We start from the raw sequence: 26,682 nt of genomic DNA on the forward strand, positions 1-26,682 counted from the left end.
GGAGGCAGAGTGACTGCGTGCCTCTGCCTCTGCCTCTGCCTCTGTCTCTGCCTCTGTCTCTGCCTCTACCTCTGCCTCTGCCTCTGTCTCTGTCTCTGTCTCTGCCTCTGCCTCCGCTCGGCTAAGAAACTGTGCGAGTCGGAGGCAATTTCTCTGCGCGGCGATTACTGCCACGGTGATCAACTGCACATTTCTCTTCGCCTAAAACACGTTTGGAAATGGCCACCGAGAGTCGTGTTATTTACTAAATGATGAATAAACGAAAAAGAAGAACCTGTGCCTCACATCTTGACTTTTTCTTTTGTTTTCTTTTCTTTTTTCCTTTTTTCTTGCCCTTACGGAGACCAACACTTGAGGGCCGTCAGCGCCGCCTTTTGGCCCCGGAGAGAGCGGGAAGGAGCTCAGCCTTGGCTCTCGGGCGACCCACGAAATGAGCTGATGAACAGCGTCCGGAGAACTATTCGTCATTCGAGCGTTCCCACAACAGAAATCAATTTGTTCTTCGTGCTTTCGTTCTCTTTCTCTGACGGTACTTAAACATCTTGGGCGCGAAACAATCTAATCTAATGTAACCGACTTGGGAAGAATACCTGCAAGGAACTGAAAGATCGCCTAATTCACGGGCTCTGATTGAAAAATTGTTTCCGGGCTCAAAGTTCACCTGAAGACGCGTACCGAACCTCAAGGGACCCTTGTGGCAAAAGGTTAAGCCGCGGCGCGCGGGGCGCGTGGCGGGCACACGGAATCTGACGCCTGCACGAGGCCGCGCCAGGTGACGGCTGCAGACTGTAATCAGAACTGCGATCTCGCTCGCCGTCAGACAGCGCACTGGAAACGGAGATTTCTTGTGCGTCTCCCTACATGAGGCGAGACGAGACCACACGTCGAGATCCTGACTTTCTTGCATCTAAACCGTCTTCTCAACTTCGCCTTTTTTCTTCGCTCTCCCTTTTTGCGAAAGCGTAATCTTGTTGGATCTAAACGCGACACGTCGTCGACCCGAGAGCGGCCCCGTCGGGAGATCTTATCGCAGGCTCTCTCTCCCAGGAGGGAAGCCGCGGCCGGCCGGAGCTCACCCTCGGAGGCGCTCGGGGCCCGAGGGAGACTAGCGAGGACGACTCGGCGAAGGAAGCGACGCGGGAGCGACACGTCATGTGCTGGAGCCGAGTCGCGTGCTACTGTGTGGTGCTGGCGGGGGGCTCTCCACGGCGAGGGGGGCGGGGGCAGCGCTGACGTCACGCCACCAATCCCGGAAGGAGGGAGGGGCCTCTCGCGAGGGGGAGGGACCTGGCCGCTGCTCTTCCCCCTCCCGCTCCTCCCCGCCCTCCCCTCCCTCTTTCCAACAAGTGTCACACCAAGAATCGCTTCCAGATCTCATATCTTCTACGCAACGAAAGCCCAGATTACGATTACTTAGAATAAATTATCAAAAAGGCAACGATCAGATCAGAAGATAAGAAAAGACGAAAAAAGGAAAGTTTCCTTACGATCTACAGAAGAGGGTAGATTTATCGAGTGAGAAGTAGAAGCAGCTCCTGGCGAAGTTGCGGTTGCCTACTGTAAGATCCGGTAGGGCGAGGGCGTGCGAGGGGCGGGCCGCGGGCGAGCGAGCGGCGTGGCCCGCCCACGAGAGGCGAGGGGGCGGGCCGAGCAGCGTACTCCAGGGCGGCCGCGGAACCCCCGCTCTCTTCGCACAGTTGAGTGGCAGCCGCTCGCTCGGCCAGTCGCGCGTTACAGTTCCTCTCGAAGCCACCTTCCGTCCGAACCTGCAGTGTCCCAGTGCTTCTGTGTTCAGTGGATAACTCCTTGGTAAGAGTCTCGCCTCTGGAAAGGAGAGCGTAAACCCGCGAGCATAGCCCTGCCGTCGCCTCGAAGGAGCGTGGAGCCAAGTCCCCCTTAAGACATCAGCGAAGTTCGTGAAATTCTGAAAGGAAAAACGAAAGATGCCAAAATTTCGGTGATTGTTTGAGAAGTGGCCCAACTGCTGAAGCCCAGTCGTGTGCACTTGTCCCATGTATGGATGGGCAGCCAACGAAAGCTAAGCCATTCCGGTTGATGAGCAGAAGTCAAGCTGACAGTTGACAGCAAGTGGCTACTCTCTCCCTCCCTCTTCCTCTCTCTCTTTCACCCGGGTGATCTGGTTAATACAGTGCACGACCCCAAATTGCAAACGGTTTATAAGTGAAACAAGTGACTCAGTGATTTTTTTTCATCGTCGACAAGCAATCTGCACTCAACGACGGATCTCTCCAAACGCAAGTACAAACTTATCTACCTTGTATTATCACTCGCCAACTTTGCTTTTTTTCTCCAGCATTTGAAAGTATTGTCGCAGATTTACAATGAAGTGAAGAGTGTTTGTCTTAAGTTATAAAATAGTTTATTTGGTTTCGTGTGACCAAATAACACATCACGACGTAAGAGATTTCAACGTCCGCATAAAAAGTGATCTTAGTCATTTTCGGTCTGTAGCAGTCAGGAATAAGTTAAGTCATCGACTTAATATCAGGAGAACATGCAACCGTCTCCTTCACACTTTAGATCCTATGAACTAGTCCGTTTTATCGATGGATATTGGCAGTGACAGGAGCAAAACGTATGCTGGTTTTACATATTTATTTGTTTAACGCCTTTCTACAAAATCGTGTAATCAGTAGAGTACATTAGACAGGTTTTGCTGTCTTTACCTCAAGTCTTATCATCATGGTAATCTGTCCCATTGGCTGTTGCAAGTGCTTCCAACAGTGTGCCTTATCGCAAGCAACCAAAAGACCACTTGCCTGAGAGTGCAGTGATCTCGGTCGCCCAACGGGCACACCACGAGCATACGAGACCGGAGAGTAGGTCCTTCCATAGCCGCCAGGGTGCATGAGATGGCCTCGATCTAGTATTTAGTCTATAAAATTCTATATATGTAAAGTAGTCGAAAGTCGCCTCGCAAAAACAAGGGCTCGGCCAGGGGAGGTGTCCTGTCAAATCTTTACTCCTCGTGATGATCCGCAAATCGTTTCTTATCAGATAAGGAGCTGTGGTTAGCGAAAGCCCTTCACTGCGGTGCTGGAAACCCTTCAGGTGCGGCTCGCCTTGTGGATGGGCACTTCCCTTGCTGCAATTTGCATAGGAAGGTGGGATGATATTTGCAAAAGAGGGAATTAAATTAGTGCAGTGCAGATTCAATGGGAAGGGTTTATAATAGACTTAAGTATACGTTCGTTCATAGCAAAAGGATCCGGAGGAGGGCAAGGCCTGCTCCCCACCGGCGGAAGAGCAGGACGCCTCCGGATCCTTCTAAACGGCGTTCAAAGGGAAGTCCCGGATGCGAGGGGAAGGGACCGGAGGCAGGCACTCAAGGCGTCGAAAGTCTGCGGGTTTTGTGCGCCCGATTCCGCGTCGCCGGAGCTAATTTCTCCCCCGAAGTTCATTTCTTTAATGCGCGGTCTGGCGAGGGTCGTGGTCTTTGGGCTTTGTAATTTCGCGCGATTAGACTCTCTCGGTGCGATATCATTTCGATTTCGGGCGATGGAGACGTGCGTTTCTCTTTTTTTATGTTTATAAATATATTTGTATATTTTATTACGTATCATCTAGTTATTCGCTGGCCCATAATTTCCGTGCATCAAATTAGATACAAAAAAATCATGAGGTGATTTATAATCCCTATGTTATATACTTGCACGAGAATGTATCCTCATGTTAGCAAGGTCAACGAGACATTATAGATGAGTAAATGTGATGAAGATCATTCAAGCACGTAAGTCTGCCTTGTATAAGACAATGGTTTCTAATTCAAGACCAAAATGAAAGTCTAATTAGAAACCCGTTGCAGCGGAGGTTAGAATCATAATAATAGATATTGACACTTAAATCAGGCCATTGGTCACAAGCGAGGCACCGAGCTTTCATTGGCGATTTAAGTTCGATTTGTGCATCCGGTGAACGCTGGACTTAGACCGGCCTGGTGAGCAAATTCACGAGGGCCGTTTTGCCGAAGCTCAGGCCTTCGCTGTTGCCTTCCTGCCCCTCGAAAAGCGGGCACCTGGGCACCTGGGGCCACTTCCTGTCCGGGGAAGGAAACAACAGTCGCCAGTGTTAAATAAAATAACAACCGATTTCGAGGCGGCCGCTTCACCTCCCTCAATGTATTCAAGTATGATGACTTGGAAATTACCCTCAGTTAACTGCCCTTTTCCCTCTCCCCCCCTCCCCTCCTCCTCCCCCTCTTCCCTGGACCTCCCCCTAACTCGCCCGTCCCTCCCGTCCGTACCCCCTACCGCCTCCCCTGCCCTCCCCTTACCCCGTAACACGTGCCCATAGTCAGCTGGAATTGTCTGTCGCTTCACATCTGTCGCGATGGGCTGCCGAGGAGCTGCACTCGCGCCCGCCCGCCCGCCCGCCCGCCGCCCTGGGTCTTCCTCGCACTCTTCGCGTTACTGATACTGTTATTATCATTGTTGTCCTGTAGGATTATTATTCGTGTTATCATTATTATTACTATTTTCACGATCGTTATTATTACTAATATTAGTATTATTGCCATCATGAGTAGCATTATTATTGTTTTTATCTTCATAGTATTGCTCTTAATATTACTGTTACCACTAATATTGTTATCGTCATCATTTCTCTAAGTCCATCTGATGTATTAGCCTATAAAAATATTAATTTCTTATTATGATTACGACTATTGTGTGTATCGGTATTTATGAGCAGGTTTGACGTTAGCTCTCTGTAAAGTCGTTTTTTTTGTGGGTTGTAAAATGTCAGTTGTAGGTTGTAGGATGATATACCATGGGTTGTAGTTCGTCGACTGGGAGAGGGGAAAGAGGGAGAGGTGTGAACAGGACCCGGATGAGAGGGGGAGGGGGAGGAGGGGTGGGGGAGCGTGAGGGTGGTCGGGGCGGACATGCTAACTGGTAGGGCACAGACAGTACCACCTGCCTGCGACTGTGTCCAGTTCAATTACCTGTAGCGACCGCTCTAATAAACCGCCTTCCCCCCTCCCCCCTTCCCCTCCTCTTCCTCTCCTCCTCTTCCTCCTTCCCATTCTCCCTTCACCTCCACCTCCCCCCCCCTCTCTTCCCCCTCTTCTTCATACACCTACCTCCCCCCCCCCTCCCCTCTCCTGGGAATTGAGAGAGAGGGACATTTTCGCGTCGGGTCGTGAGACAAAAGAATGTTTACAGTCATTAGCATAAACGCAAGATTAGCGCCACTGTGCTCGGGGTCCGGCCATATTTGCTTGGTGATCCGTCTGCCACTGAAACCCAAATGGATAGGTGGGGGGAGGGGGGGAAGGAAGGGGGAGGGGAAGGAAGGAAGGGGGAGGGGAAGGATGGGAGATAGGTTGGGGTTACGGCGATGGGGGTAGGGGGAGGGAAGGGTGAGGGGAGGGTTAGTGAGACTGGGGTTTAGGGGGGGATAGGTTGTTGACACAAGGAGAGAGAGGAGAGTGAGGGGGGAGAAGAGGGGGGGGGAGCAGTGAGACTGACTCCTGTTAGTATCAATGTCGGATTTACGGATCTCCGGGGATTAGGAGAGGATTTGCCGAGCGTTTACACTTTTCCCCCCTCCCTCGTTCTCTCCTCGCGGGATCGATTATAGGATATTGAAGGATTTGCCAGAATAAGATGTCGGAGCGCAGATACCTGACGCGGTGATGCTTGGCGACGGGAGAAAATCGGTGATAAGGTGCTTGGAACACCGCTCGAAGCACTGCCGTCCCAGTCGGATAGATAGATAGGCAGATAGAGATAGATAGGTAGAGAGGAGGTAGATAGATAGATAATGAGGTAAACAGACATAGAAAGTGCATAAGTACGTATCTACACTGATTACTCTATACACATAAATACGTATACCCTTACGTAGCCTGTACATTGACATGGAGATAGAGACATAGTTTTTATAATACGCCAGCGTCGCCTCATTTCTGTCACCTCGCCCCTCCCCGCGCTGCCTCACGTCGCTCGGACTTGACGCGGCGACGTGAGAAGTGGCAGGGGTGTGGGGGTGTGTGGGACGGGAGGAGGTAGGAAGGAGGGGGGTCATTAGCATCGATGGAGAGTATATAAAATCCCCCCCAACACACACACACACATCTCCTCGCTTCTCTCCTCCCCTCCTCTCCCCCTCGTTCTCTCCCCTTCCCCTTTTATCTCTACCTCTTCCTCTCTTCCTCTCCCCCCTCCATCTCCTCTCACACCCTCATGAGACCGGACACAGGAAGTCATGTGGGAGAGAGAGAGAGAGAGATACCCTCCCAAACGGCGAGGAAAATATGAATATATCACCTTCCTATCCCCTCTTCCTAATTGCTTTTATTATTACTATTACTAATATTCATCATTATCATCATTTTATTATCATCATTATCATCACTATTATTATTATCATTAACATTATCAGTGTTATCATTACCGCTATTATCATCACTATTATCATTCTTGTCATTATCATAAGGATAATAACAAGGTTATCATTATTTATTTACCCTCATATGAAGGTATCGAAAGGATTAAAACAAAAACCATAACAATAATAAAACGGAAAAATATAACAAGCGAAAAAAACAGTATATTATCAGTTATGTACAGTTACATCCGGGAGGTAATAAACGTGACTTATTATAATTTACAATAATGACTTAAAATGATTATGAGTTATGCAACAATTCAGGGTGATTTTGATTTTGAATTGTCCGTTGTTTGCCTTTCAATTTGCATTTTGATTTATTGATATTAGGGTCGGAAATTTTGAAATCAGTGTTGGGATTATTAATTTTTGTGGGTCATTTTTGAGGCATGTTTCCTCTCTTGTCAAAATTATTAGGAAGATCACGTTTTTTATTCTCATTTTATTAATGGTATAACAGTTATTATAATCATTATTGTTGTTGTTATTAGTATCATTATCATTACTGTTGTTATTATTATAATTACTATTATTATCAATATTTTTGTTGTCATTGTTGTTGTTGTTATTATTATTATTATTATTATTATCATTATAATTATTATTATTATTATTATTATTATTATTTTATTATTATTATCATTATTATTTTTTATTGTTATTATTATTATTATTATTATTATTATTATTATTATTATTATTATTATTATTATTATTATTATTATCATCATTATTATTATTATTATTACTATAAGCATTATTATTATTATCATATTATTGCTATTATTATTATCATCATTTTCATCATTATTATAATTATCATTCCTATTAGTATCAGAAACATTTCTAATCATTGATAATTATGTTATGACTATTTGTATTTTTTAAATCTTATTATAATCATTTTAAATGTTGTTCTTCTATTGATATTATTCTTAGCATCTTTATCAATACAACTCTCTTTGCTTATTATCATTGATGTCCTTATTATTTATTTTTATTATCCTTATTATTATTATTATTATTATTATTATTATTATTATTATTATTATTATCATTATTATTTATTATTATTAAATTTTTATTATTATTATTATTATTATTATTATTATTATTATTATTATTATTTAATTATTATTATTATCTTCTATTATTATCATGATGCATATATCTATAATTATTATTATATTTTTATTATTATCATATTATTATTATTATTTATTTTTATTTATATATATATTATATTATTATTATATATTGAATAACTTGTTTTTTAATTTTGTATATAATCTTAACATATCTGTCACGCGTTAGAAAGTAATTCACGTCCTTATGAATGTTTTTAGAAAGCCAACCCTTTCTCCCCCCTCCCCCCTCTCCTTCGCTTACCCCCCCCCCTCTCCTTCGCTTACCTCCCCCCCCCCCACTTCCCCCTTTTGACATAAACCACTTTTCCGTTGACACTTCTTTCCTCTCTCTCTCCTTCCCCACCCTTTCCTTTCTTCCGTTCGCCCCTTTTCTTATTTTCCCTACCCTATTTTCTCCCCTCCTCCTACTCCTCCCATCCACACCTCCTCCCTTCCTCTTGTTCTTCTTTTCCCTCCCTCTTCCTCCTTCCCTTCTTTCTGGCTTCCTTTCTCTCACTCGTTCGTTCTTTCATACTCTCCCTCTTTCCTCTTTCCTTCTTCCCCTCGTCCTTTCCTTTTCCCGTCACTTTCCCTCCCTTCCCTCCCCTTCTCCCCCCTCTTCCTCCCTCCCTTCCCTCCCACTCTTCCCCCTCTCCTCCCCCCTTCCCTTCCCCTCTTCCCCCCTCCTCCCTCCCCCCTCTCTTCCTCCCTTCCATCCCCCTCTTCCCCCTCCCTTCCTTCCTTCCTTCCCTCCACCTCTCCCTCCCTCCCTTCCCTCCTCCCTCCCCCCTCTCTTCCCCCCTTCCCTCCCCCTCTCCCCCCTCCCTTCCTTCCTTCCTTCCCTCGCGGCGGAAGCGGGCGCGAACGCGGGCGTGGCGCCGCCCATTACCCCGACCAGTTCCGCAGGATACCGGGCTGCGGGTGCGGGCAGGGGCGGCTCCCCTTCTCCCTTCACCGTTGCCGCACCGCCGCCGCCTCCTGCCTGCCTGCCTGCCTGCTTGCTTGCCTGCTTGCTCGCCTGCTTGATCCTGCCACCTGCTTGCTCGCACGCACGCCCGCTCGGAGGCCTCTCGACGCGCCTTCTCCGCCTTTTTGACTTCGCTAATACGGCTTCTTTGTTCATCCTTATTCTTTCTTATCTCCCATTCTCTTTCCCGCTTTTCATATCCTTACTCTCCTATTTTTCTCCATTCCTTCTCCTCTACCTCCTTCTCCTCCTCCTCCTCCTCCTCTTTCTCCATCTTCTCTTTCTCCGTCTTCGGTCATCTCCTCCTCCCTAATCTTCTTCATCGATATTATAAGTTCTATGTTAAATTAAGGGGAAAAACATGTTTGCATTCACTCCTCGTTCGCTTTGCCCTTTTTGGTGTCGTGTTGAGCTCCTTTGCAATATCCGATGCCAATGAGTAGACAATTTTGAGCCCCGACCTTTAAGAAAAAAATAAATAAAAAAAAAGAGTAAACACTACAATCAGCAACACCGAAGTCTTACTCTAATAGGATTTTTTTTCCCTTCTCTTTCTCTTTTTCCTCTTTTCTTTCTCTCTTTTTTCATATCTCATCCTTGTCCCTTCTTCTCGTCTTTCCCCTTTTTTTTTTCTTTCCTTCTCTTTCTTCCTACTTTCTTTATTTTTTCTAATCTTATCTCCTCTTACTCATCCTCTTCTTCCTCCACCCCCTCTTTCCCTCTCCTCCTTCTCCTCCTCTTCCTCCTCCTCCCCTTTTCCCTTTCCTCCTTCTCCTCCTCTTCCTCCTCCTTTCCTTATTTTCTTATATTTCCTGTTTTTCCTCCTCCTCCTCCACCTCCTACCCTCCCCTTCTACCACCTCCTCTTTTTTCTCATAGTTCCCCCTTCGCCCCCCCCCCCTCCTAGACCTGAGCGCAGTTTCTCATCGCGCAAACGGCAGGTCAGATGAGAGGTCGTCCTGCCTCTTCCACTCCCTCTGTCCAGCCCACTTCCACGCCTCATCCCTCTCTTCTCCTTTCCCCCCTTCTTCCTCTTCTCCCTCTTTTCCTCCCCTTTTCCCCTTCTCCTCGTCTCCCTCTTCACCCACCTACCCCCCTCCCACCACCATCCCCTTCTTCCGTTTTCTTTGGCTTCGTAGAAAACGGGAATAGGTTGGTTGAGTGCGTTTTTCGCTTTCCATTCTCCCCCCCCTTCACCCCCTCCTCCCCCCTTTGACAAGAACTATCTCTTTATCTATTTGGTATCTTTTGGGTATCTCGCTAGTATCGTTTGGTAGGCGATGGCGCCTTGATATCATGTTGTTTTTCATTGAGATTTTATTTCATTTTGTTTTAGGTTATTATTGTTTACCCTTTCGTCATTAAGCACAATTTATTTCGATCTTTTCCCCGTCTGTAAGAGGAAATCCATAAACATCAATATAACTTTATATTTCTAAGTATAATATTATATCCTCTATTTGAAATCCTCACCTCAAAAATAAATATACACATGAGTGAACAAACAAACAAATAAAACAACTATTGAACAAATTAAAGCATAAAAACTCTGGGCACGGCGAGAAGCGAAAGCAGACGCAAGCACATACCCAGGGCAGGGCATCCGAAATAGTATGCCCAGCAGCGGTATTTAGAGTTAATTGGCCGCAGTTTCCCATAAAACTACCAGTTCACCTTCCACGCACACACATACATACATGTGTGCGTAAATATGATTATACTTATATACCTATTTATATATACGGATATACATATATATGTTTTCATGCATATACATACATACGTATATTTAGACATACATAAGTACATACATATGTATATATAGACATACATATATACATACATACATACATACTACATACATACATACATACATATACATATATACGTACATACATGTAGATACACGGAAACGTAAACACACACATACTTTCATCTCATACTCATTCATACACACAAAAAATATGATGTTTTTCATTCACACACTCACACAGATCCATCGATACACACACGCGTACACACGCTCACTCACACCAGTCATTACTCGGATAATTACCAGGGCAAATGGTCATATCTCCCCCCCACCCCCTTCCTTCTCCCCCAGTTCCCCCACCTGACTTCCCCTATTACCCCTCCCCCTTCTCCCCTTCCTCTCCCCCACCTCACTTCCCTCCCTGCCCCCCCCCCCCGCCCAATACTCGTTGACCGGTTCGGTTCTCTTTAATAACTGCTAATTACCCACAGGAAGGACGCCAAAAAGGGTTAATCTATAGAGTATGAACCATCTTCCGCGGGCATTCATAGAATGTGTGTGTTTGTGTGCACGCATCGAGGAGGGGGGGGGGGGTTAAGGAGAAGTAGGAGGGAGGGGAATGGAGAGAGGGAGGGAGAGGAATAGGAGAGAGGGAGGGAGAGCAATAGGAGGGAGGGAGGGAGGGAGATGAAAAGAAGAGGAGGAAGGGAGGGAGAGGAAGAGGAGGGAGGGACGGATAGGAAGAGGTGGGAGGGAGGGAGAGGAAGAGGAAGGGAGGAGATAGATATGAGGGGGAGAGAAGGAAGGGGGAAGAGGAAGGGAGATAGGAGAGGGAGGTAGACGGGGGAATAAGGGATTGATGGGGGGGGGGAAGAGGAGGACAAGGAGGATATGAAGGATGGGGGGGGGGAGGGGAGTTGACGAATTGAGTATGGAAGGAAGTCATGGAGAGAGGGGGAGGGGCATGGGGAAGGGGAGGGGGAGGAGTCTGATCAGCTTCATATACCTGAGCCGAACAGATGTTTTATTTTTTCTTCGCGTTAATGACCTTTTTATTCCAATTTTTGCCTCGTTTCTTAAAATTCGTATCTGGTGTCTTTTAATTGTCTCTTTTTATTTGTTTTCTTTCTTTGTTTCTTTGGACTTGGAACGTGAGAGCGATCGCATGTCCGTTTCGGCCCATTGTCTCGTCGCAGCGCTAAAGCCGGCGCCAAAAACACTTAAAAGCCGAACTGCAATTTACGAACTTCTCTCTCTCCATTGTATGTATATGTGCACACACACACACACACACCACGCACGCACACACACACACACACACACACACACACACATATGTGTGTGTGTGTGTGTGTGTGTGTGTGTGTGTGTGTGTGTGTTGTGTGTATGTATATGTATATTTGAGAATATATATATTATATATATATATATATATATATATATATATATAATATATATATTATATATATATATATATATATATATATATATATATATATACATATATATATATATATATATATATATTATATATATATATATATATATATATATATATATATATATATATATATATATATATATATATATATATGTACACTGCATATCGGCCTGTATCAGGTCCGTCTCCTCCGCCCTCTGACAAAGGACACAATTGGCTTAATCACTGTCCGCCCGAACGATTATCTGTGGGCAGCCGAGGCGCCCGCGATCCGGCCGCCCATCAGCGTCATCAGCGGCGATAAACTCGTCAGCGGAACGGTCGCCGCCGACAACGAGGCCGCTATCGCTTCGTCGCCGCCTGCGCCCGCAGATAAGCCGGCGGAACCGCAGCTGAGGGCGGCCGCGCGGGCGTTCCATGCGGGGCGGGCGTCCTCTTCGCCTTTCGCTCTCTCCTCGCCTCGCTGTTTCATCCTTTTTTCTCTGTCTGTCTTCTTGTCTCTCTTATTCTCTCTTTCTCCCTATTTCTCTCTCTCTCTCTCTCTCTCTCTCTCTCTCTCTCTCTCTCTCTCTCTCTCTCTCTCTCTCTCTCTCTCTCTCTCTCTCTCTCCTTCCTTCTCCCTCCCTAAACGGCCTTCCCCTCCCAACGGCAGCCAGTCTATGGGCTTATCAAGGGCGATTATCTCCTGCCGCGACGCCAAAACAGCGGGATCTGTCGTAGGGAGATTTTAAGACGTCAAACGAGGACCTGGGAAATAAAGCCAAGGGTGGGATTATCTTCCTTGTAATCGAGGACGAGATAGGATAGCCCGGGGGGATGCTGCGGCCAGGGACATGGGATTTGCATTCGTAATTTTTTTTTTTTTTTTTTTTTTTTTTTTTTTTTTTTTTTTTTTTTTGTCTTGGTGTCCGAATTTTTGCGTGTCCATTAGCGAATTTGCTCTATTTGTCCTTGTAGAGAGGAGGTCTTGTCTGCGAGATCTGGGGGATTAAAGGGGAGGGAGGGAGAGAAGGGAGGAGGAGGGAAGGGGGGGGGGGGGGAAAGAGAGTTGTTTGTTGTGTAAATCGATGAGCTGAGTGGCTGACCGATGTCGAGAACTTGTCGCGCCCACGAGGTAAAAAAAAAAAGGGGGGAAAAAAAAGAAGACACATCTCGCTTATGCACTCAAAGGTCTCTATCTACTTTCCGGAATTAGCTATAAAACGAGACACGGTTCTGACATACACATACTCTCTCTCTCTCTCTCTCTCTCTCTCTCTCTCTCTCTCTCTCTCTCTCTCTCTCTCTCTCCTTCCTTCCCTCCCTCTCTCCCTCCCTCTCTCTCGCATCCCCCTCCCTCGCATCCTTTCTCCTGCCCCCCCCCCACCACCACCACCATCGTCCCCCTCCATCTCCCTCCCCCTTCCCCCCATCCGTGTAGCCTGATATTTTACTTTTACCAGCGTCCGCCCCCCCCACCCCTTCCCACCCCCCACCCCCACTCCCAAACGGAGGGATTTACACCGCGTTGTTTTAATGAGACTTCGATAAGCATATAAAGGCGCGAGGTTTCTTCCCCGGACCTCGGCTCGGATGCTGCCTCTCCTCCTCTCAGCGGCACTTCGCCCCGTCGCCTCCTCGCCCTTCGCTCGTCGCCCCGTGGGGATCGCGCGGCGCCCCCCCCCCCTCGCGGGCCCGTCGGATCTGGCTTCCGAAGGGGGGTGGGAGGTGGGGGGGAGTGGATGGGAGGGGGGGAGGCAATGTCAAATGCCTTTTTTTTCTGTATCTTGCTTGTTGTTTTTTGTTGTTGTCTTTCTTATTTTTCTTCCGATTTTTTTTTCTCATCTCTTCTTCGTCATCCATTTCTAATTATTTCTGTTTCCTCCTCCTCCTCCTCCTCCTCCTCCTCCTCCTCCTCCTCATCCCCCCTCCCCCTCCCCCTCCTTGAGAATAGCGTTCCACACCCGAAAAAGTCGCCGTCTTTAAGATATGAGCTTAAATATCTTATTCACCGAATGAAGTCACCGGAGAATATACACATACCCTCCATAAACCTCCTTTTTTTTTCTTTCTCTCTTTCTATCTTTCTCCTTTTTTTTTCCCCGCACCGGAATCACTTCGCCCTTCTCTCTCCCCCGGACAAAAGGCCCTTAATTCCCCATAAGCAGGGATTTAAAGTCGAAAGAAAAAGAGAAAAAAAAAGAGAAAGAAAAAGAGAGGAAAGAAAGGACGAAGAAGACGAGGTACCTAGACTACGGTGTTCCTCGGTCGTCCTTCGTTCGTCGCGGACCAACGCAAACCGGGACTCTTCTCCTCGCTATCAAGATATGCGCTATCTTTACGGGGGCGGGGCTGTCAGAGGAAATTTAGCGGAGGGCTCTGCGTGTATCTTCACGACGAAAATCGCCCGGAGTTGACGCGAAGGTGGCGAAATAGCGGTAGAAGGAGCTGTTGCATTCTCCTCCTTCTTCCCCCCCTCCCCTCCCCTCCCCCTTCCCCCTCCCCTCCCCTCCCCCTTCCCTTCGTCTTGTCGAGGTGTTGCTTTGGGTGGCAAGGTGGGGAGAGGGAGGGAGGGGGGAGGAAAGGGGGGAGAAATGGGAGTAAGAGGATGTGAAAGGGGTAAGGGGGATTGTTGAGGAGTGATGGGTAGGGGTCGAGGAAAGGGAAGTGTTGGGGAGGAGTGGGTGATGGGAGGGAAGGGTAAGGGAGAAGTGGGGAGTGTTGAGGAGTAATGGGGAGGAGTGGGTTGGGGAAAGAGGGAGTATTAGAGAATAATAACTTGGAGTAGAAAAAAAGCAAAGGAAGGTGGGAAAAGGAACGTAACGTTTATTAATGCGATTTTCAAGAACGACGGAAGCAAAAAATTGAGAGAAAGATACAAAGTAATGCGAAAAGGATGAAACGTACATGAAGACAAGAAGAGAGCGAGAAGAATACGAAGAGGAGGAAGAGGAGGAGCAAACGAAAATCGAGATAACTCGTCCCCCCCCCTTTTCCCCCGTGGAGTAACTGTCATGTCGAAAAAAGAAAGTTTTCATCCTACTTGAACTTTTAAACTAGGGCTGCCATGCTTGGTTGACTTGGCAGCCAACACACATATAAAAAGAAATAGAGAGGGATGGAGAGGAAAAGAGAGAGAGAGAGAGAGAGAGAGAGAGAGAGAGAGAGAGAATGAGAGAAAGAGAGAGAGAGAGAGAGAGAGAGAGAGAGAGAGAGAGAGAGAGAGAGAGAGAGAGAGAGAGAGAGAGTGAATGCAGTTGTCATTATATTTAATCTTCTTGAGCGTCTCCAAGGCTCCCCCTCCGTCCAGATCAGTCGCATTTGTCGTCTCCTTTTGAGGCGCGGAATTCAGGATCAGACTTATGACTGATGCGTGTGAATCGAAATCCGTGCGCGCGCGCGTGTAGTGTGTGTGTGTGTGTGTGTGTGTGTGTGTGTGTGTGTGTGTGTGTGTGTGTGTGTGTGTGTGTGTGTGTGTGTGTGTGTTGGTGCGCGCTCGTATGTGTGTGTCCAACCGGGCGTGCGTGCGCGCGGGCGCTGGCCCCCTGGGCGGGCGGGCGGGCGGACAGGTGCGTACCCGGCGCGGATTAAGGCGCGTATCTCACAGCGGACTCGCTGTGTAAATTATACTTTGTCAAGAGGCGGATTAATGTCCGGTTTTGGGTCTAATGGCGCTCGGATCCCTCGGCCGGATTCCTCGGCGAGACGAAGACGGCCGGTCGCGGCGCCGGACCCGAAGCGCCGCCGAGAAAACCGACTAATGACTGGGGGATTTGTAGCGGCGGCGCGACGGAGGGCCGCTCGGGCCGCCGCTGTCCGAGGGTCACATAGGCGTCGTCTGCGGATTGTGCCGGGTTTTTTGCCTCCTTCTCTTCGTTGCCTTTTCTCTATTCTCCTCCTTCCTCCTCTCCTCTTCCTCCCATCCCCTCCCCCCCTCTCTCCGTCCCTGGCGATGCCGTCACCGCGAGAAGAAATGGCTTTCCGATCCGATCAGTCGATAACATTGATCGGGAAGTCGGTCCCGCCGCGTCGGTGATGACATTCGGGATGCCTCCTCGCTCCCTCCTCTCCTTCTGATTCGCCTTCTCTTCTCTCCTCTTCTCTTCTCTTCTCTTCTCTTCTCCATCCTCTCTTTCTCCTCCTCATGGCCTTGTTTCTTCTATTCCGCCTTCTTTTTCCTGATCTTTTGTCCTCTCCTTTCCGCTTCTCTTTCACATTTTCTCTTCTTCTTCCTCCTCCTCCTCCACTTCCTCCTTCCCATCCTTCCGCTTCTCCTCCACCTCCTTCTCCACCTCCCTATACTTCCCCTTCTCTTCCTCCACCTCCTCCTCCTCCACCCCCTCCTCCTCCTCCTCCACCTTCTCCACCTCCACCTCCTCCTCCTCCTTTTCCTCCCTCCTCCCCATTCGCCCCAGAAGAAAAGCGAGGAAGAAGCAGCCCGACTCGCACTTCCAAGGATGTTTGGATTTTGTGGCGGAAGTTAAAGACAATGCAACGGCGGCGACAGGCTGTGACGCGTCGCTTAAAAATGCGTTTGATAGCAGGGGTGATGGTGTTGAATATCGTGGTTGGTGGTGAGTGTTATGAGGATGGTGTTGCTGATGGGGAGGATAATGATGGCGGTGTTGGATATCGTAAGGATAATGGGGATTAACGATAACGATGAAATGGAAATAACAGTATAGCTACGTTTCCCTCCTAATTTCTCATCTCCTCGACCAAGCGTTTGCTAGATATACGAGCTTAAAGAAAGAAAGAAAGAAAAACGTATTATTGTAGATACTGTTATGTAATACACACACACACACACACACACACACACACACACACACACACACACACACACACACACACACACACACACACACACACACACACACACACACACACACACACACACACACACACACACCACACACACACCACACACACACACACACACACCACACACACACACACACACACACACATATATATATATATATATTATATATATATATATATATATATATATATATATATATATATATATATATATATATATATATATATATTGACGAGATCTGATTTCAAAGAAGAAAGGAAGGGTGTTCTTTCGTATGCTTAACCTCATTTTTTATTCTCCACCTTTTCTTCTCTTTTTATCATTTTATTCGTCTTGGTATTATTCTAGAGATATTTGTACAATTCTCTCTCTCTCTCTCTCCCTCTCTCTTTCTCTCTCTCTCTCTCCTTTATATATTTTACAAGTAAGCGATTGTTGGATTGCAGTCGAACCTTCAGAAACTTAAACGTCATTATATTTGTCATTGTGTATTGTCTTATTCCTCGGAATGAACACAATAAATGACAGAGAGAGAGAGAAAAAAAAGAAAAATGGAATAGAATGAGAGAGAAAAAAAGGAGAGATAATAAAAAAAGGCAAATAAAATCCAAAATGAAATGGCACTCGTGAGCATTGTTCGTTTCCGGTCTTTTTGGTCGCCTACTTTTTTTCCTTTTTTTTTTCTTTTTTCTTTTCTTCTTCTTCTTAACTTTTTTTCTGTTTTTTTTCCTTTTTTTCTTTCTGTTTCTCTCTCTCTTTCTCTCCTCCTCTCTCTCTCTCTCTCTCCTCTCTTCTCTCTCTCCTCTCTCTCTCTCTCTACATCTATCTATCTATCTACTATTCTCTCTCTCTTCTCTTCCTCTATCTTCTCTCTCTCTCTCTCTCTCTCTCTCTCTCTCTCTCTCTCTCTCTCTCTCTCTCTCTCTCTCTCTCTCTCTCTCTCTCTCTCTCTCTCTCTCTCTCTCTCCTTTTTTAAGAGTAGAATAAGAAGAAGAATATTTCGGGAAAAAATGAGGCATTCTTCCTTTAGTTATTTTTTGGTTCATTTACTTTTATTTTTGTTTGTTTTTTTAAAAGATAGAAGGAAATAAAAGAATGGTAGAAATCGATAAAAGCAAATGAATTATGATGATGAAACTGTAGGGCGAGCGTGCGCAAGTGACTAACTTTTTTCCGTTTTTTTTAATACTATTTCTTACAAACGCAAAATAAAGATGAAAATTTCGAAACGAACAAGATACCCTCCCCCCCCCCAAAAAAAAAAAAATCCCAAGCATGAGAATGAGTCCGAATGCCCCCTACCCCTCTCCCTCTCCCCTCCCTCTCCCTCTCCCCTCCCTCTCCCTCTCCCCTCCCTCTCCCTCTCCCCCTCCCTCTCCCTCTCCCCATCCTCTCCTCTCCCCCTCCCTCATTTCCCCTACCCCCTCCCCCTTCTCCATTCCCCTCATTCCCCTCATTCTCCCCCTTCCCCCCCTCCCTCCTCCCGCTCCCGCACAAAGGGGCCTCGTCGGAATGCCCCGCTTTGGCTCCGCGCGACTCGCACGCCTCGTAAACACTTCACACGTCGAGCGCGGGCGGACTCAGGCGCCTAATTACAGCGACTCGTGATGGGGAAAGACACAGAGGGGGGGGGGGGGGGAGAGAAGGGGAGGATATGTGGGGGAGAAGGGGAGGGGAGAGAGAAAGGGGTTTGTGGAGGAGAAGGGGAGATAGAGAGAGAGGTAGGAGGGGAAGCGAGCGGAGGCGGACGAAGGGAAAGTAAGGAGGAGAGGGGGAGAGGACGGATAATGAGAGACAGAAAGGGAATCAGAGAGAAAGAGATTGAAGGAAGGATACAACGGAAGAGACAAAACAAAGGCTCGGGGAGGGAAAAAGAAACTTGCCCGAGCTCCCTTCGCGGGCGGGGACGGAGGCTGCGTCCGAGGCTCTGGCTGTCCCGCCGGCTACTTGCGCTTCTGGACACGCCACTGCGCGCCCGCCCTCCGTGCCCGCCCTCGACGTCCGTCCTCGAGGCCCGCCCTCCGTGCCCGCCCTCGACGTCCGTCCTCGAGGCCCGCCCTCCGCGCCGCCCTCATCCTCTCCCCGGCCGCCCCTGCCCGCCCGCGCTTATCGCTCGGCCTCGCCGGCGCAGCGCCGTCCCGATCCGCGCCCGCCGACCGCCGCGCAAATCGTCCCTTATATATTTTTACGACAGAAAACTCCGGGTTGACTTAATATTGATAGCGCACGAACAAGCTCACTTTGGGAGTGTGACTGCTTATCAGATGGTCCGAAGGCGCGCGTCGGGGCCGGCTTGGGAGCGCGCGGCCGCCGCTCTCGGCCGCCGAAGGATTATGATGTCGGCCGAGATTGCGCGCCGAGCGGACGTGTCGAATCCCGCTAATTAATGGCCCCTTAATTAAGTAAATTAGGGTTTCCCCGTGCTAATTCATGCGCGGGATAAGAGAGTATTGCTAGAGTGTTTGTTGGAACAAGGGCTCGGATGTGGGAGGAAAACGTGGTTAAAAAAAAAAAAAAAAAAAAAAAACAGCATTCGTATTTTTGCATCTCCGTTCGAACGCAAAGCCGCGCGCACTCGTTCGGACGCGGCCACCCAGAGCGCCCATGTAATCACCGCCATAATTGACGCCGACCGAAATCATGACGCACAAAGGTACACACGGACGTACACACATGTGCACCTCATCAGTCTACGCAGCCGTGCCCATTCACTTCCCCTTTGGAGCGCTTACGGAGATGAAGTGGTCGAAGAAGGCGAAGAGGGAGGGGGGAAGGGGACGGGAGGGGGAGGGCGTCGGTTGCGAAATATTGGATACGTTTTAGCAAAAGGGGGAAATGAGGGGTGTTGGGTAGTGAAAAGGGAAGAGAAAGAGAGAGAGAATGATAGGTAGAGCGAGAGGGGGCAGTTACATAGAGAAGAGAGCAAGAAATATAAATAGGAGAGCAAGAACTATGTACATAGATGTATAAGTAGGGAGATGAATAAATAGATGAACACACACACACACACACACACACACACACACACACACACACACACACACACACACACACACACACACACACACACACACACACACACACAGAGCGATCGACAAAAAAGGAAAAAGGGGCATTAAGGAGAGAGACGAAGAACCCAAAAGAAAAAAGAAAAGGAAAGACAACAGAAGATGGAAATTAAGCGCATCCCTTACCTAACCGAGCGAGTTTGAGAAGGATGTTCGCATACTCTACAAGGAACTCCCTCTTCCCCACCTTCCCTCCCCCCTCCCCCTTCCCCTTCCCCCATAAAAAGCCGAAAACAAAACAAATCTAAAAAAAAAAAGTTTAAGGATCTTTTCGTCTATACAAACGTTCCGCAGATATCTCCTGGGTGGAGGGAACCAGCCTTTCATTCGGCATGCGAGTCACACCGAGTTAAATTCGATGCAGCATTTTACCTGTGATTAGTAAGAATGCTCTCGAGGGGCGAATCTACCTGTCGAGCCTTCTCTTGTGCCGCTGCTCGGCCGACTAAGCGGAGGAGGGTTGGAGGGGGAGAGTAAGAGGGAGAAGGAGGGGGAGAAGGAGGGGAGAGGAGGGGGAAGGAAGGAGAGGGAGGGGGAGAAGGGGGGGAGAGCAGGGGGGAAGAGGGAGGAAGGAAGGGGGTGGGAAGGCATTAGAGGTCAGAGTGAAACAAAGGTAAAAATTGATAAGTCCGCGAAAGACTAAATGGTCTGGCCTATTGTCTCCTCCTCTTCCCATTCTCTCCCTCTCTCTCTCTCTCTCTCTCTCTCTCTCTCTCTCTCTCTCTCTCTCTCTCTCTCTCTCTCTCTCTCTCTCTCTCTCTCTCTCTTCACGGTTTATATCTCATTTGCATATATATTTAAGAAATCAGTGATACCATGTGCATAAGATCTGTGGTATCATTCCTTCACAAACTAATATTTCGCTTCAATTTGAATCGCTCTTTTTCCTTCTTCTTTTTTTGCAAAATTGCAAATCAACTTACACGCTCCTCTCTTCCCTCCCTCCCACCCTCACGCCCTTCCAACAAACCTTATCGCGGCCCCTTCAGGTATTACTGTTAATTAGGCGTCCGACACATGGGGGACAGGTGAGAGCAGCCGTGCAGCCGGGGTGTGGGCGCACATGGGCGAGACTGATAGCCGCGATGCGAACTGTTTAGTCCCCCCTGCAGCGCCGCGAAGAGCGATAAAAGAACATGGAATGTGCGTGGGGCGATTTCATAGAAAACGGGCGACGAGGGTGGTCAGCCGGGCGCTGCTCCGTTTTCTTTGGCTTCCCATTCTCTGCGGTTGACGCCTTTCATGCATGACCAATGGCGTTCGCCGGTTAAAGGGGACACGGAAAAGAAACGGGCATTTCGTTTGATTTACGAGCATTATTTCCATTTTTTATTGCTTGTATTAGGGCTTGTTTATCTCATTATTTTGTTCTCCAATGTGTTTGTTTATTTTGCATCGGGACTTGAATAGTAAGAAATAATTTATGACTACTTTGTTGCTTTTCTCGCATTTTCCCCTTTATTCCTTCCTTCTTCCACCACTTCATCTTTCACTTGTTCCTCTTCCTCTAGTCTCCTCTTCCTTTTCATGTTCCCCTTCCGCTTATCTCCTTTTTTCCTTTTCTTCCTCTACAGCATTTCCTCATCCTCCTTCTCCTGTTACTTTATTTCCTTTTCTTCCTCGTGCTCTTTTTCAGCCATTCCTCTTCCTCTTCCTCTCCTCTTGCTCCCTTTTTCTTTATTTCTTCCTCTCCTCTTTCTCCTCCTGCTCCTCTTTTTCTTTATTTCTTCTTCTCCTCTTCCTCCTCCTTCCTCCTTTTCCTGCTCTTCCTCCTCTTCCCTCTTCCTTCCTCCTCCTCCCTCATCCTCTTTCCTCCTCCATCCTCCTCCTTCCTCCTCCTTCCTTCTTCTTCTTCCTCCTCTTCCTCCTTTTCCTCCTCCTTCCTCACCTCCTCCCGCACCAATGATTTAACGCGACAGGTATGAGGTACTTGTAACAACGTTTATATAGACTCCGTGAGGAATTCCGCGTCGCCCCGAATATTTTATGATCTTTCGAAAAAAAGACCATTTTTTCTTCACCTTTTTCCCTTTCTTTTTTTCTTTTTTCCATTTTTTTCTCTCTCTCTTTTTTTACAGCATCATAGGATAGATCGGAAATCCCTGTGTGATAAGCTTAGCGAAAAGTATAGGAAGAGGAGGAAAATGAAGGAAAGAGAGAGACGAGGAAAGTAGTTAGGGAGACCTATTTGTTACTAGAGGGAGGGAGGGAAGAGAAATGAGGGAGTTAGGGAGAAGATGAAGAAGGAGAAGGAGAAGAAAAAGTAGGAGGAGGAGGAAGAAGAAGGAGAAGAAGAGAAGAAGAAGGAGAAGCAGAAGAAGAAGAAGAGAGGAGGAGGAGGAGGAGGAAATTATGATGGTAATGATGAAGAATAAAAAGATAACAAAGAAGAAGAGGAAGACCAAGAAGAAGGAGCAGGCATGAGAAGGGGCGCAGCGCAGCCTCTCTCAGGTGGAAACTCGCGGCGATTCTTCCCCGTGATCGACAGATACGTGTGTTACCCGAAAGAGATAGCTGGTAACGACGTCCCTGCGGCAGGGGTCTCGGCGCCCTCCGTCGCTAGGGTCGAGCAGGGCGCGGAGAGGGGACGGGAAGATCGACCTTGGGGGCTGCCGTGGGGTCGCGCTGTCTTGCCCCGCCGGCCAGCGCCTCGGCCCGGATTAATGGGGCTCCGTGAATCGGCCGAAGGATTTAAACAAGCGGAGGAAAGGCCCTGTTAAGGAGGCTGGCGGACACGAGCGCCACGGGACAAAAGATGCCAATAATACGCTTTGTAAATCACCCGCTTTTTTTTCTCTCTCTTTTTTTTTTTTTTTTTTTTGGGGGGGGGGCTCGATTTTTGCCCCTTTTATTAGTTTTCTTATTTTCTCTTTCTCTCTGTTTCTCTTTCTATCTTCTTTTCTTTCTATTCTCTCTCGGTCTCCTCTCTCTCTCTCTCTCTCTCTCTCTCTCTCTCTCTCTCTCTCTCTCTCTCTCTCTCTCTCTCTCTCTCTCTCTCTCTCTGTTCGTGAGGTAACATTAGCAGCGTTGCTCTTCAGGATCGAATTTCAGGCGTGCATATCGCCTAAAATGGTAAAATGAAAACGAAAAAAAGAAGAAGAAGAGAATGAAAAGAAAAAAAAAGAATAAGAATACGATGGACAAAAAAAAAATGAAGGAGAAACAGAAGAGAAAATGAGATTCCCTTTTTCTTGTCTCGGTCCGTCGCGGGAGTGAGTTTCCAGGCATGCAATGTGGTTCGTCGGGAATAATTGCAAGCGAAGGGGTTTCATTCAGCTTTCTCCTGCATCCTTCCCTTCACCTGCGTCTCCCTCCCGTTCTTTCACCCTTCCTCCCTCCTCTCTATTCCCCCTTCCCTCTCTTCCATTCCCCCTCCCTTCCTCCCCTCTATTCCCCCTCTTTCCTATCCGTTTCCCCTCCCTCCCTCCTTCCCCATTCCCTCTCCCTCCCTTCCTCTTTCCCTCTCCCCCCCCCGTTCTTTCCTCTCCCTCCCACCCTCCCACTTCCTACCCTGTTTCCTCCTCTCTCTCCCTACCTCTTTTTCTTCTTCTATCTCTCTTCCCATCCCTGCGGATCTTCCTTTCGCCCTTCTATATTCTCTCCCTTCCCTTTCCTACATTCCTGTCTACTCCCTCCCTTACATTCTTGTCTTCCTCCCTCCATCCTTCCACCCTGTTTCCTCCCTCTTGGAAGAAAAAAGGGAGAAGATAGAACTAGATCTTTTAAAAGGTGGAAAATGTGTGTGTGTGTGTAGGTGTATGTATATCTATACATGTGAACACACACACACACACACACACACACACACACACACACACACACACACGTACACACATATATATGCACATATGTGTGTGTGTGTGTGTTATTTATCATCTCTCTATATAAAACATCCAGATAAGAGTTGCCACGTCACAAGATCACAGGACCCCCCCTCCCCCCTCCCCTCCGCCTCTGCCGCTCAAGGTGAGGCCGAGTCACCGTCGCTGTCACGCTCCTGGTAGAGCCTGTGACGTCATCGCTCCGGTACTCATGACGTCACGAGACGATTACCATCACCGCCATTGCAAGAGCGATGACGTCACGAATAAACGATCGGCTCAAGGAGGTAGTGCCACGTGGAGGGAGAGGAGGGGGGAGGACGGAGGGAAGGAGGGGGGGAGGACGGAGGGAAGGAGGGGGGAGGACGGAGGATAGGAGGGAGGAGTGGGGGAGGAAAGAGGGGAGGATGCTGGCCCTTCTCCTCCTCCTCTATCTACCCCTCTACCCCCCCCCCCTCCTCCCACGCACACACCCCTTCGCCAGTCATGATTTCTGGAGAACCACAAAAATGCCGATGTCAACACACAAATCCCATGTGACTCACGAAGTACGCCAAAAAAAAAAAAAAAAAAAAAAAAAAGGTTTTTTATGTGTATGTTCAAATACTTACATTCTTTTTTCCCGTAAGTGACACAATTTCCCTCTCGGAAACCGTCTCCTTGGAGCATCTCACTTTATTTCCTCATTTGCTAAAAAGAAAAAAAAAAGAAAAAAAATATATTATTAAAGTTATTAAAATAATTAACGTATTTTCTCCTACTTCCTTCTTTCTTTATATGTTCTTTAGACATTTTCTCCGAATGGGAAGAAGACGAAACGAAATAACCAAAGAAGAAACGAAGAAATGCGTATAATATGCAACAAAAATGCTAAGTAGGCTGAGAGGAGAAGGAGAAGGTTTTCCGAGCTAGAAGGCCGTCGGAGAGGTGGGGGAACAGGGGGGAGGGGGGGAGGCGAAGGAGGTAGGGGAGGGGAGGGGATTATAGGGGATATAGAGTACGCCAATTTTTCCCTCTTCTCCCTCGCTCCCTCCCTCCCTCCCTCCCTCCCTCCCTCCCTCTCTCCCTTCCTCCCTTCCCTCCCCTTCTTTTCTCTCTCCGTCCATGGTTTCTCCGGCTGCGTTTTCTTCGTCCTTGGGGAGAAGGGAGAGAATTAGCGAGAATCGTGACAACAGACGCAGCATCCTTCTCTTTGTCTCCCTCGTTCAGACTCCTTCTATCTTATTTTGTTTTGTCTTTCAACCTCTTGCTATATATCTTTGTCTTTCTCCCTTTAACCCTCTGTCCTCCATTCGTAACTTTATCTTTCTCTCTCTCTCTCTCTTCTTCTTCCCTTTCTTCCTCTCCTTCCTCTTCTGCCTTCCTCCCTCCCTTCCTCCCTTCTCACCTTCTCCTTCCTCCTCTTCCTCCCTCTCTCCCTCCCTTCCTTCCATCTCACCGTATCCTCGCTCCCTCTTTCGTCTTGGCTCCCAGTCTATTGATATCTGATTGATCAAGTCCGTTTACCGTAATGGACGCCGTCTTCAAATCGACTGATAGAATCTTCAGCTGAAATTCCCCTTTTTTGTTTCTTCTTTTCTTTCCCTCTTCCCTCCCTCCCCCCCCCCTCCCCCGTCTTGTTTTCTTTCTGTAAATTTAGCATCGCAGGAACCGCAGGCGCGACCTTAGCGGTCCCTCTCGCAACGCGGAAAAACCGACTCTCCGACATTCAGACCCAAAAGGCAGTTTAGATCGTAATTAGGTGCGTATCCATCCTTGTCTCGCTTGTGCTCGACCGCGGGGGTGACGGGCGCAAACCTCAGCACTTCATTACGGCTCAGAATCCCTCGCTAAGTCGTTCCGGTTTCGGCCTTCGGTGTTCACGCTCGTATGGCTCTTTCTTGTCCCCTCCTCCGGTAGGGAGAATGTAGCACGAGGACGGTAATCATGTCCAGAACATAAACAAAACATCTCTTCACGACAGGGTGCATCTGGAAGGGCGGGGGAGGGGAGCAGAGGAGGAGGGGGGCGGGGGGTGGAGAAGAGGAAGGGAAGAGGGAGAGGGAGAGAGAAGGGAAGGAGGAGAGAGGAAGAGGAAGACGAAAGGGGAAGTAGGGAGGGAGGAAGAGGGAGAGGGGAGAGGAAGATGAAGATGAAAGAGGAAGGAGGAAGGAAGGAGACGATGGAGAGAGAGAGAGAGAGAGAGGAGAGAGAGAGAGGAGAGAGAGAGAGAGAGAGAGAGAGAAAGAAAGAAACTAAGAGATGAAAAAAAGAAAAAGGGAGAAGAAAAAGGAGAAGGGGGATGGGGGGAGGGGGGTTCGAATGACGTCACACGCTCCTTTTCGATCATCGATTTACACTGGACGTCCTCAGGAACCCCTGATGGCAGGCGACGGCCGAGGACGATGGGCGTTAATCGCGTGGCCCTTCTTGTGATGGGAACCGCTGTGCCCATCGCTCTGTATTGATGGGAGATCTATCACTCTCGCTTTATTGTTCTTTAATTCACTGTCCTCTGTTTTTCATTTATTATTATTGTTTTGTTGATATCTTCATCGTCATCATCATCATCATCATCATCATCATCATCATCATCATCATCATCATCACCATCATCATCATCATCATCATCACCATCACCATCATCATCATCATCATCACTATTATTATCATTATCATTATCATCATCATTATCATTATTATCACTATTATTATCATTATCATTTTACGACTTTCTTTCGGTGATTTCTTTTCGTTATTGTTTTATATATTATAAGTCATCTCTCGCCGCCGTGACGGAGATGAATTGATCGCAATGTGGCTGGAGTTCCCGTGTTTTTATTCCCAGCTTCGGGAGTTCCATGGCTGCGTTTGTCTGTTTGTCTGTTTGTCTTTTGTTCGTTTGTTTTCGTTGTGTTCTTTCTTTCATTTTTCCCTCTTCCCACTTTTCATTCTTTCTCTTTCTTCGCCTTCTCCTCTTTACCCTATTCCTACTTTTCCCTTCTCTGCATTCTCTTTTTCCTTCTTTCTTTCTTTTCTACTATTTTCCCTTCTTTTCCTATTCCTTCTTGTCCCTCTTCCTTCCCCCCCTTTCCTTCTTTTCCCTCCTCTTCCTATTCCTTCTTCCCCTCTTCCTTCCCCCCCTTTCCTTCTTTTCCCTTCTTCCCCTCTCCTTCCTTCTCCCCCTTTCCCTCTTTTCCCTTCTTCCCCTCTTCCTTCTCCCCCCTTTCCTTCCTTTCCCTTCATTTCCTATTCCTTCTTCCCTCTTCCTTCTCCCCTCTCCTTTCCCTCTCCTCCTCCGCCCTTCCTCAG

General features: G+C 47.7%; 1 protein-coding gene across 7 annotated transcripts in view; it reads left to right on the forward strand.

Annotated features, from left to right (window-relative positions):
- The first annotated feature begins 1,693 nt into the window (after positions 1 to 1,693).
- Positions 1,694 to 26,682, forward strand: part of LOC119568389 (paired box protein Pax-5-like) — a 211,538-nt gene continuing 186,549 nt past the window's right edge. For 6 of the 7 annotated variants that reach the window (XM_037916876.1, XM_037916875.1, XM_037916879.1 and 3 more), the window contains exon 1: positions 1,703 to 1,809. The gene's annotated coding sequence lies outside the window, so the exon portion shown is untranslated. Of the gene's footprint in view, positions 1,810 to 26,682 lie in introns of all 7 variants that reach the window. The other variant, XM_037916881.1, reaches the window with a different exon arrangement.

The sequence above is a fragment of the Penaeus monodon genome, chromosome 43 (genome assembly GCF_015228065.2).
Source record: "Penaeus monodon isolate SGIC_2016 chromosome 43, NSTDA_Pmon_1, whole genome shotgun sequence".
NCBI classification, from domain to species: domain Eukaryota; kingdom Metazoa; phylum Arthropoda; class Malacostraca; order Decapoda; family Penaeidae; genus Penaeus; species Penaeus monodon.